General features: G+C 38.4%; 1 pseudogene; it reads left to right on the top strand.

The window, feature by feature from the left end:
- The first annotated feature begins 10,043 nt into the window (after positions 1–10,043).
- LOC114196668 (large ribosomal subunit protein eL14 pseudogene) lies at positions 10,044–10,686 on the top strand (annotated as a pseudogene).
- Positions 10,687–12,258: the final 1,572 nt, after the last annotated feature.

The raw sequence follows: 12,258 nt of genomic DNA, 5'->3' as shown, positions 1-12,258 counted from the left end.
CATTCCCACCAACAGTGCACGCGTGTTTCTTTTTTCCCACATCCTCTCCAACACCTTGTGCTGTTTCTTATGTTGTTGATTTTAGCCATTCTGACAGGTGTGGGGTGATATTAAGCACGTAAAGTTTCACATCTAAATATATACCAACACATATCAATAAAATCTACTTTAATACAGTTATTTTGATCTACTATATCCTTACTTATTTTTGTTTGCTTGGTCTTTTTTGGACTAAACATAGTGTTTTAAAGGTTAAAGTTTTTTATGTGTTTCTGTTGATTTCTCCTTGCACCACCTGCAGCCTCTGCTTTATGTAATTGCTGTTATGTGCTGCATATTCATACTTTATATCACCCTATATTTTGTTCTGTAATACTTTGAGGTTTTCATCATCTAATGCTTTTTGGCCTGAATTCCACCTCACCTTGGATTAGGATGAAAACCTCTGGTTTCTAGTTAGCTTCACTCCGTTATATACATTTGTCCCATATACACTCACCCATCCCTCTATTTTTAGTCTTATTGAACAACTTTATCTTACTGTGTTGATTTTTGGTTAGTAAGACAATTTAAAATGTTCTGTATTTTAATAGGTGAATTAAGCACATTCGGTTGATATAGTTGATATGTTTCTTAACTTAGCATTTTATATATACTTTTGCTTTCTGAATGTTTTTATTTTCTCTTTTTCAGTTTCTTCCATGATTTGTGAAAGTTTGAGGTCTTCTTCCTAAGATTGCCTTTTAAATAACATTTTAATAATGTCCTTAGTCCACTATCCCTTACTTAGTTCTCTACTATTTGATTTACCAGCTTATAATGATATCTGCTAACTCCACCTATTATTTAAGTGACCGCTGCTGAGCTTATTCTAATTCCTTCTCTTCCCTCTCTCCTTTTTATAACATTATTACTTTTTAATGTCAAGGCAAACAACAGTTCTATTCTTTTACCTTTTACTTTAATGGTAAAATGGTATTTAATGGTCCCTCTAAATTTTCTTTGCCAAAAATTTCATAACCCACTCCTGGTTGTATGAAACCCAATTTTTTGTATATTACTCAGAAAGAGCTTTGGATACCGTATTCCCTGAGTTTTGGTGTATTTAAATCTGTGTTTCTATAACCATAATACTTGAAAAACAGTTTAGCTAGAAATATAATCCTCGGATCACCTATTTCTTTCTTTGATTTTTTTAAGTTATTGTAGTGTTGTCTTCATTTGTATGTTACTGTCAAAAATTCTGAGGTCAAAATGATTTTTTCTATGTAAGTGACTTTTGTATTTTATTGATGTTCTAGGGAAATTTGTTATCTTTAAAATCAAATACTTTTACCATAATATGTCTTGGAGATGACAAATCTAAATCAATTTTTCCAGATACACTAGGTATCCTTTTATATGTCACTGAAAGTCTTTTATTTACAGGGAGTTTTCTTGGAGAAGAGTTTTAAATATTAATTCTGTTGCATTGTTTTGTTTTTCTTCGGCATAGAATTCAAGTATACATATGTTGAACGTTGTTTCCTTTCTTCATTAAAAATCACTATTCTCTCTAATCCTTTTTAACTATTTCTTTAAGGTTTTGTTTTCTTTTTTGTTGTTGTCATAAGTGTATACATACCTTGCCTAAAATCCTTTATTATATTTTCAGTTGAATTTATACTACTTTGACTTCTTATTTAGTCTTAATTGCTAAGATTACTTTGTCTTTTCCTTAAATGTTTTCTTATGTCCAGTATACTCTTATTTGTTATTTCCCACTTTGTCATTTCCCAGATTTTTTTTTTACCTATTTCTATTCTCCAACCACCACCACCCCCCAACATGCTCTGGATGAGAGCCCTGCACTGAGCTCTCCATGGGATCTCTGTGCCCAATATTCCTGCCTTTCTCTCCAGACCTCATCCCCAATTGCAGTCATCCACCTTCTCTGTCTCTGACCCAGATCCTAAACTGAAAATGTCAACCTGGATCCCAATTCCACTTGAGAGACACGGGATTTCATGAGTCCTTCTCTTCCCAATACCAACAAAATGAATATAAAATGTGAAGCTAAACTGGAGGATCTCCAATTCTGCTATTAGCCAGGGCTTGGATGGGACCCAAATACACACAGAGAGGCCAACAGGCAGGGAGGGAGCTCAGCTTCCCGGTGACTTGGGATCCGTCACCCCTCTCACACCATTTCCCTAAAATTCTTGCTGTCTGGAGAGTCATTAACCACAGGGAAAACTTGTAAGTAATCAATAGGGTGAAATCCTGCTATCAGTATTCTTGGCTGTGTGAACAAAGTCCCATTATTTAATGTTCCTGGGCCTCAATTTACTTCTTGTGAGCTGATGCTTCTTAACCTTAGCACTCACGGTTTGGATGATGTGAATACATGGCATATAAGGTAAACCATTTTAGATATATTGTGCCCCTTAGACCTGTTTCTCTACATTTCCTGAGTCAAGTTTATAAAAAGTTATTTTACTTCTGTGTTGTTCAGATTCCAATTTCACAAATCTTTCTCATGAACAACTTTTATCATTTACATCACATGTACAACCTTATTTGCACTCTTCTAACAATGACTAGAATAACTAGTAATGCAGTCCCTTGCACAATATTGCTTACCCATGGAGAATATAAACTTTGTGAGAACTCAATTGGCTGATGGGTCACTAAAGAGTCCCCCTTATCTTTAGCTGGGGTAGAAATTAACATTTGTAGCTGGGGGCAGTGTTGGTTAGGAAACACTACTTTTGTGTTAAATCCCAGACAGAGGCTCACACGCATGGGAGATCCAACCCAACCTTCACTGACAGACTCAGCTCTAGGCACATCTGGCCAGGACTAGCGCACCAGCACAAGGGCTCAGAGGTCCTTCCTTCACCCCTGGAGAAATGTCCTCTGTCCACCAAACCCATATAAGGAGGTTTGATCTGAATACTAAAAGCAATATGAGTGGGGTGTCCCTGAGAATGCTACTGCCATTGTCCATGGGAAAGATCCTTAATGAAAGGACTATTTTGATACCAGAGGGAAGAAAACACAGCTAGTTCCACTGTTATATAGAGGCTGGGGTTTCAGCTCTTCCTGTTTAACTAGAAGCTCTCAGTGAAGTCAAAAGAAAATTCCGAAGTCAGGAATGTGCATTTGCAGAAACGAGACAATCTTTTATTGAGTTGGGGGTATGTGGCCCAGAATCCTTGAACCCCTGCGTTAGCTGAAGCCAATCACACCCTCTCCCAATTATCCAATCAAACACTAGTTTAAGTACAGCTGAAGGGACTTGGCAGATGGAATCAAAGTCCCAGTCCTTGAATTAATCAAAAGGTCTGCTGTCCAGAATTAGCCTGACTCAATCACATGTAAGATTTCTCACCAGCCCCCCCTTTTTGGTGGAAGATACCAGGACTCAAAGAGAAGATCAGATGTGTGTCCAAGATCACAGATCAAGTGGGGATACTAAGAAACAGTACTTGTATTAAAAACCAGGGCTTTGATGCTCAGTGCCCACTGTGGGTGGTGGCCATTTCCTAGACCTCAGGGCCAATTTCTGCCCCTAGGGCCTCTAACTCCTCTCTACACCAATATATTTACTGTCAGGAAATGTGTCAATCACTCTTCTGTTCTCTCCTCTCCTATCTTAGCCTCTCCATCAATCTTTCCTCTCAGTTTGGCTAATAGTATTATAACCTGTCCCAACATGCCATTCTCTCTCTACTCCAGACTCATGCTTCCTGAAGCCTTGATCTTCCCCCTAAAATATTTTTTTTTTTTTGCTACTACACAGCCTGTAGTGACTCCCTATTATCTACTGGTAGAACTCCACTAGTTCCAGGGCTCAGCAAAAACTCCCCTTGGATCCCATTCATACTCATGATTTCTGACTTCTCTTCCTCAAACCTCTTTTCTGTTGACAGCTATCTCTACCCAGGAACACTGATACCATTACATTCCTCTCCATTCCTTCCAGATTCCCTTTCATTCCAAAATGTTGTCTGTATACATTTTCCTAAGTTGCATTTCGTGTTGGTAATGAAAAAAAATCTTTAAAATTGGTGATTTTCTATCAGCTTACAAGTTTCCTCTCAAATCCTTGAAAATAGAGGCAGCTCTAAATCACAGTGAAATGCACATCCCTTTTTGAGACCAATATTGACCCTTGAGGAGGAAAGTCAGGGACCAGGGTGGAAAGCTTTGCTCCTTGTTTATGGAAAGGCCCCTCTTGAAGTCTGGTTGATTGAACTCTTTCTCTCTTTCTCTCTCCCTCTCTCTCTCTCTGTTGTCTTCAGCCTAGGAAGGCGGCTTCTCTTACAGTGAGAATCACTGTGTGTGTTTGTCTCCATAGTCTTGTCTCCTCTGGTGTCTCAGCTTTACATGATACCATTTAGGTAGAAATTGCCATAGTTTCTTGGGGCTCCTGCATGGTTCAGTCTGGTAAGCATCTGACTCTTGGTTTTAGCTCAGGTCATGATCTCAGGTGAGATTGAGCTCCACATTGGGCTCCAGGCTCAGCGGGGACTCTGCTTGGGATTCTCTCCTTCAGTCCTTCTGCCCACTCGTGCTTGTGCAAATGTGCACACACGCAGGCTTGCTCTCAGATAAATAAATATTTTTTTTAAAAAAAGAAAAATGCCATAGTTTCTTTCTAACATTTCTCCTTTCTCAGTCTCCCTTATTTCATAATATTTGTCTTTATTTTTCCTTTTGTCACTCAGAAAGCTGAAAAGACTCCATTTTTACCTTGGAAAATAAAATCTTCCTGGGGCACCTGGGTGGCTCAGTCAGTTAAGCATCTGCCTTCAGCTCAGGTCATGATCCTGGGGTCCTGGGATCAAGCCCCACATCGGACTCCCTGCTCACTAGGGAGTCAGCTTCTCCCTCTGCCTCTCCCCACAGCTTGTGCTCTCGTTCGCTCTCAAATAAATAAAATCTTTGAAAAATGATTTAAAAAAATTAAAATACTTCTTAGTCATTTCCTTCACCCATCAGCAACTATCACCAGCTTCCACAGTCACCCACACTTTTAATCAGTGATTTTCCTTTACTCAGGAACACCCAGGATCACTTTATACTTTCATTAACTTCAAATACTTTTCCTCCCAAGATTCTACCCTGTTTCCCTTCTCATTTCAAAATCAATCCAAGAAATTTCATAGAAGAATGTTTTACAAAGACACTATGAAAGTTTCTCCTAGGGGCGCCTGGCTGGCTCAGTGGGAAGAGCATGTGACTCTTGATCTTGGAGTCCTGAGTTGGAGCCCCACACTGGGGGGAGATATCGCTTATAGATAGATAGATAGATAGATAAATAAATAAAAATAAATAGACAAACTTTTTTAAAAAAGAGAAAAGAGAGTTTATCCTAAATTGGAAGATTTTTCCCTAAGGTTTAAGACTTAATACCCAATTTCCTCATTTTTAGAAAGACAAACAGTACTGAAATTGTGTGAAATTATTTCCTTTAAATCCACATGCTCATATGTATTAGTGTCAGATCTCAGGAAGTCTTTCCTAGATTAGACCTTGGTCACCTGCCTCGGGCTCAAGAGATTCCCTGAGAACTACCAACATTTTGTCAGGAAGCAAAAGAAAGTCTCCTGCCCATCAGATCCTTTTTAAGAGTAATTTCACCGGGCGCCTGGGTGGCTCAGTCGTTAAGCGTCTGCCTTCGGCTCAGGTCATGATCCCAGGGTCCTGGGATCGAGTCCCACATCGGGCTCCCTGCTCAGCAGGAAGCCTGCTTCTCCCTCTCCCACTCCCCCTGCTTGTGTTCCTGCTCTCGCTGTCAAATAAATAAATAAAATCTTAAAAAAAAAAAGAGTAATTTCACCACTTTGATGATACCTTAGAACTACCAGGAAACCTTCAGAACTACTGATGCTTAGGTCCCAAACTTCCTCAAGTGAGAATCTCTGAGAAATTACATTCATCAGGATAGTCGTCTTCAGGCAGTTCTAATCTGCAGCCTGGATGTGACTCACAGTTACTGCAGTCTCCACCTGCCTGGAGCATAGAGAGGTGGATATGGACAGAGGAGGCCCCCGCACTCAGGTGCAGCTCATGACAAAACACACACTGTTCCTCTAAGAGAGCAGATCTCAACCCAGGCTGCATGTTAGAATCACCAAGGTAGCTTTTCCAAAACACAAATGCCTAGGGACCCAGCCCAAAATAATTAAATCTGAATCACGGGGGTTGGCCTTTGAAATGCCTTCCAGCTGATTCCATTGTAGAATCAGGGCTGGGAAGCTGTTTTACAGCTGAATTCACTTGTAGGCAGGCTCCATGATTTTGCTGAGTTTATAAACTAGTGGGAGAGATACACTTTACTAGAAGTTATGTTGACCTGTAGAAAGTGTTAGTCAAGGTTGAGGACAGAATGACAGGGAAACACCTCTGAGGGATGTCGCAGTCTGGGAAAGCCTCTATGAACGGGGTGACCCCCAGAGACCCAGATGAGGAATATGAGCCAGCTTGATGAGGGCACTAACGGGGGATGGAAGAGGAGCAGTCCTATCCACTACCTTAAACAGTGGCCGGACCTCCCATCTGCTTCACTGACTGCCAGAAGCAGAGAAGGGTAAGCACATTTCAACATTCTGGCACCTCCTGACACTCCTGAACTCCAGCAGGGCAGAGAAAGCGCCAGCTCTCTGCAGGCCCTTTGGCTGCAGAGAAAAGTCAAGAATAAAAATGGAGGTGAGTTGAGAGGGAGTCTGCTTCCTGGGTGTTTGTAGGAGGATAGCTGGGTTGTCTTCGTTTTACTTCATAAACATTTTTGTAGCTGTTAAAATTTGTGCCCCGCAAACTTCTCTGTTCTTTACAAATATGAACTATTTTCAGCCTCATAGCAAGAAGCTGTTATTGTCATACTCATTTTACAGGGAAGGGAACTGAGGCCTGGCATGGTAATTACCTTGAACAGGGATCCACAGGTGTCATTTCAGAGCTGGGGATAGAAACCCGGCACTGTGGTACCTCAACTGCTCGCCTATGCCACTTCTCAACTGTTTGGTGGTATGTCCCTTCACAACTTTCTGATTTTAAGGGAATTATGTGTTTGCTTTGATATTTTATCTTAGTTGTTGTAATTTTCAACTCTGCAAGTTCCATTTAGATTGTGTCTTCCTATTTCGTTACGTTCCTATTTTATGTTTAACCATAGAGAGTCCGTTTTTCATGCCTGTTTTAAAGTCCTTCTATAGCAATTCTACCATCATTTTGGGGGCAGGGTGGGGGGGTGTTGGGTGTCTATTGGTTGATTTCCCTGCTAGTGGTGAATTGTATTCGTTTCATCGCACACCCGGTAACTCTAGGTAAGAGCTGGTAGGAGACCAGCATTGTGCATTTTAAATTGAGTGCTGAGGATTTTCTGTTCCTTTAAATAAAGCTGGGCTTTGTTTTTTTATGCCATTCCTTGGAATATTGATGCTTTGGAGAATTATTTTGAATATGTGTTAGTTGGGCCTGGGACAGGCTTCAGTCTGTGTATAATTTGGCCCCACTGCTGAGGCAGTTCCCTCTGAGAGCTTTATTTCAAACCTCTTGCACTTAGGGTCTCTGCATTCTAGCTGCCTGGGACACCCGATTCCTCCTGGCCTTGAGTGACACCAGGGAACTATTTATATGCTGAGTATGTGAGTATCTGCTTCAAGGTGTTTTTGTCTGCATGATGGTTGATTTTGAAGACAATTTTTCACCTGAAATAACTTCTCATCTTACAAATTTTTATGTTTCCTTTGGATGCTGTCTGCCATTTTTTGCTCATTTAAAAATATCCTACTTCTGTACAACCCCTCCTCCAACAAATAAGTTACTACAGATGAATAAAACTGCATTTTATTTATACCAATAGAAGTCTGTCTTGTACTAAAAAACCCAAATTCCTCCTATGATTTGGGGAAAGAAGATATATTTTTTTTTTCTTTCAAGGGAAATACTTAAAGTTTTGAAATTTGCCCAAGGTCAGTACTTGTACCAAGATTCTTAACCAATATGCTAAATGAGCTCTCACATTTGGTAAATAGGAAGGAATGTGACCTACATTAAAGATAACGGATCCTTAGCCTCTCTTCATAGAGATGTAAAACCAAGATCTTGTATGGCTAATTAGTATTTTTTTTCCTTAGAAGTTAAAGAAAAACTATTCTGACACTTGTTAAAACAGTACAACAGATTTTATCCAAGACAGTAGGAGTAGAGAAATTGAACTCCAGATAAAACAAGTAAAAATAGGAGATGAGGATATCAAGGGAAGGGATAAGGAACTTGAACATATACTAAGAGTAGGTAATTCTCACTGAACTGACTCAGCAGTGTTCTTGGTAAAGGCAAGCCAAGGTCAAGTCTCCCTTGAGAAAAGGGATCAAAGGAACCTAACTAAATCTGGTTAAGAAAACAAGTAGAAAGATATGGATTATAAGAATTAATATTGTTAAAAGGTCCGTATTACCCAAAGGCATTTATAGATTCAATGCAATCTCTACCAAAATTCCAGTGCATGTTCCACAGAAATAGAAAATCTTAAAATTTGTATGGAACCACAAGAAACCCCAAATAGTCGACACAATCTTTAAAAATAAAATCAAAGCTGGAGGCATAACACCTCCTGATTTCAAACTATATTACAAAGCTGTAGTAATCAAAACTGTATGGCACTGATCTACAAATAGACACATAGACCAATGAAACAGACCTGAGAGCCCAAAAATAAACCTTGCATATATGGTCAACTAATCTTTGGCAAGGGAGCCAAGAATACTTAATGAGGAAAAGAAAGTCTTCAATAAATGACGTTGGGAAAACTGGATAACCACATGCAGAAGAATAAAATGGATCCCTAACTTACACCACTCACAAAAATTCACTCAAAATAGACTGAAGACCTTAAAAATGAAAACTGAAACCATAAATCTTCTAGAAGACATGGTGAAAAAGCTTTTTGACCTTGGTCTTGGTAACGATTGTTTATTATCGCAAAAGCAAAAATAACTGAGATTACACCAAACTAAAATGCTTCTGCACAGCAAAGGGAATCATCTACAAAATGAAAATGCAACCTACAAATATCCAAATCACATATCTGATAAGGGGTTAATATCCAAAATATATAAAAAAGTCATACAATTCAACAGCAAAAAAAAAAAATCCAATTAAAAATGGGCAGAGAAATTCAATAGACCTTTTTTTAAAAGTCCCGCAAATGGGCCACAGGTAAATGAAAAGGTGCAACATTACCAATCATCAGAGAAATACAAATCAAAACCACATTGAGATATAACCTTACATCTGTTAGAATTGTATTATCAAAAAGACAAGAGGGAACAAATGGGGGCTCCTGAGTGGCTCAGTCAGTTAAGCAGCTGCCTTCGGCTCAGGTCATGATCCCAGGGCCCTGGGATCGAGTCCCGCATCGGGCTCCCTGCTCAACGGGGAGCCTGCTTCTCCCTCTCCCTGCCTCTCCGCCTATTAGTGCTTCTATCTCTCTGTCAAATAAATAAATAAAAAATCTTTAAAAAAAAAAGGAACAAATGTTGGCAAGAATATGGCGGAAAGAAAAACCTTGTGCACTACTTGTGGGAATGTAAATTGGTTTAGGCATTATAGACAACAGTATGGAGTTTCCTCAAAATTAGGAGCTAGAAATACCATGATTTAGCAATCCTTCTAAATATATAACCAAAGGAAGTGAAAACAGGTTCTTGAAGAGCTATCTGCCCTCCCATGTTCATTGTGGTATTATTTACAATAGCCAAGATATGGAAATAACCTGAATGTCCATCAACAGCTGAATGGATAAAGATGTGGGGAATGTGTGTGTACATACTTATATGTGTACATATAACATTCCATTGTATATACACCCACATATATACAATGGAGTGTTATTCAGGCATGACAAAAAAGGAAATCCTGTCATTTGTAACAACATGATGAAACTTGAGGAAGTGATGCTAAGTGAAATGTCAGAGAAAGACAAATACAGTATCATGTAATTTCCCCATGGACTAAAAAAAGCCAAACCCCTCTTGCCCAACGCTGCCAACATGGTGTTCAGGTGCTTTGTGGAGGTTGGCCAGGTGGCCTACATCTCCTTCAGACTTCATGCAGGGAAGCTGGTTGAGATTATAGATGTTATTGATCAGAAAAGGCCTTTGGTTGATGGACCTTGCACTCAGGTAAGGAGACAGGCTTTGCCTTTCCAATGCATGCAGCTCATTGACTTCATCCTCAAGTGCCCACACAATGCCAGCCAGAAGTACGTCTGACAAGCCTGGCAGAAGACAGACACAGTACAAAATGGACAGCCACAAGATGGACCAAGAAGATGAAAGAGAAAGGAGAGCCAAGATGGCAGCTTTTGATCGTTATAAAGTCATGACGGCCCAGAAAATGAGGAACAGAAGAATCAAGTTTGAAGTTAGGAAACTACAAAAAAGCAGCTCTCCCAGAAGTCTCTCCCCCCAAAAAATCACCCTCTGCTAAGGGTGCAGCTGCAGCAGCTGCTGTAAAGTTTCCAGCAAAAAAGATGGTCACTGCGGGCAAGAAGTCTCCAGCCCAGAAGGTTCCTACCCAGAAAGCTGCAGACCGGAGCCAGTGCCTCTAAAGGCTCAGAAGGGTCAGAAACCTCCAGCCCAGAAGGCACCTGCTCCAAAGGCATCTGACAATTTCTTATGCATAAAAGCATAAGAGACTATTATAAATAAGTAATAAAGGTTCTTTTTCACACACACACACACACACACACACACACACACACACACGCGCGCGCCAAACTCATAGAAAGAATGAGTGGTGGTTACCAGGGGCTGGTGGGTAGGGCAAAATGGGAGATGTTAGTCGAATGGTATGAACTTCCAGCTATAAAATAAGTAAGTTCTGGGGACTGAAGGTACAACATGATGATTATAGTTAATAGTACTATATTACATACTTGAAAGTTGCTAGGGGAGTAGATCATAAATGTCTGACAACAAAAGAAATAGTAATTACTTGACATGATGGAGTTGTTAGCTAACGCTATGATGGTAATCATTTCATTATGTGTATGAAGTCAAGATGTCGTACACTTTAAACTTACACAATATTGCATATCAGTTATATCTCAAAGCTTAAAAAAATAATGTTTGATGGAAGTAGTCTGTCAAAACCATCAAAAAACTTAATTTCTACTTTTAAAGACAATATCACTTTTTCATTCATAGTAGATAACAAATTGAGTGCAGAAAGAAAATGCTATAGTAAATGAGATCTTAATGAATACATATTAAAAGCAAAAATAAAGAGTTATAATAATCAAGATAGAAAAATTGAACTCCTCTAAAGAGTTTAGATAGTACAAGAATCAATTTATTATTAAAAAGGTTTAATTTCTCTTAAAATTATCATGAAATTATAGCATTGCTATTTGTTGACATTTTCTTATGTCAGATTTTCATTTTTCTATGAAAAGTTAATTTCATTAGAGCTAGTGTACATAATTGGCATCTTTAATAAACTCAAATCTAGGTCTTTAGATCTTTTTTTTTAAACAAATCTGTAGAAAAAAATTACTTAGTTCCACCAAAAACTTGTCTATTTATAGGTTAACAACAGGAATAAGACCATTTCAAATATTAAAAGTTATAGTTATATATTTATTCAGAAGGAGAATACAGGTGTAAGGTATTTAAGTGAATAAAAAAAAGCCTTATATTCTATCTTTCCCCATGAATTTGTACACTTCACTGAAATTAACCAAAATGTTGGTAAATAGTTTTTAACAGTATCTTTTATGTTTGGAATTTCCTTTTATCTCTTATTATGTCTAGTTTAAAAATTACTATATGTCTTTTATTTTTCCTAGCTATAGCACCAAAAGTATACCTTTTTGATATATTTTCATAAAACAAGTTTTTTAGATTTGTTCATCCATATGGTATATTTATTCTGTCATTTATTTACACTCCTATTTTTAGTATATATTTCTTGTAATCTCTTTGGATTTCTTTTGTTTTTCAAGCTTCAGATGGATATTACGTATTAGTTTGCAGCCTTGTCTCTCTTTCTACATATATATATGTAAAATAATTTTCTTTAAATATAACTTTTTCTGAAAATGTTTGGGGATATAAATTTCCATTGAAGCACCACTTTAGTTGAAACTTATGTCTTGATACATAGGTTTTTTATTACCCCTTTGTTCTAAGTGTTTTTAAATTTCTATTATGATTTTTTTCTTTAAATCCTGAATTATTTAACACTTAGAGGGTTTTTCTTAGC

This window comes from Eumetopias jubatus, unplaced genomic scaffold (genome assembly GCF_037043125.1).
Source record: "Eumetopias jubatus isolate StellerSeaLion01/CBP00866 unplaced genomic scaffold, mEumJub1_p1.0 scaffold_2, whole genome shotgun sequence".
Lineage (NCBI taxonomy): Eukaryota > Metazoa > Chordata > Mammalia > Carnivora > Otariidae > Eumetopias > Eumetopias jubatus.
The sequence above is the reverse complement of the archived record's forward strand: the minus strand, read 5'-3'. Positions and strand labels throughout refer to the sequence as shown.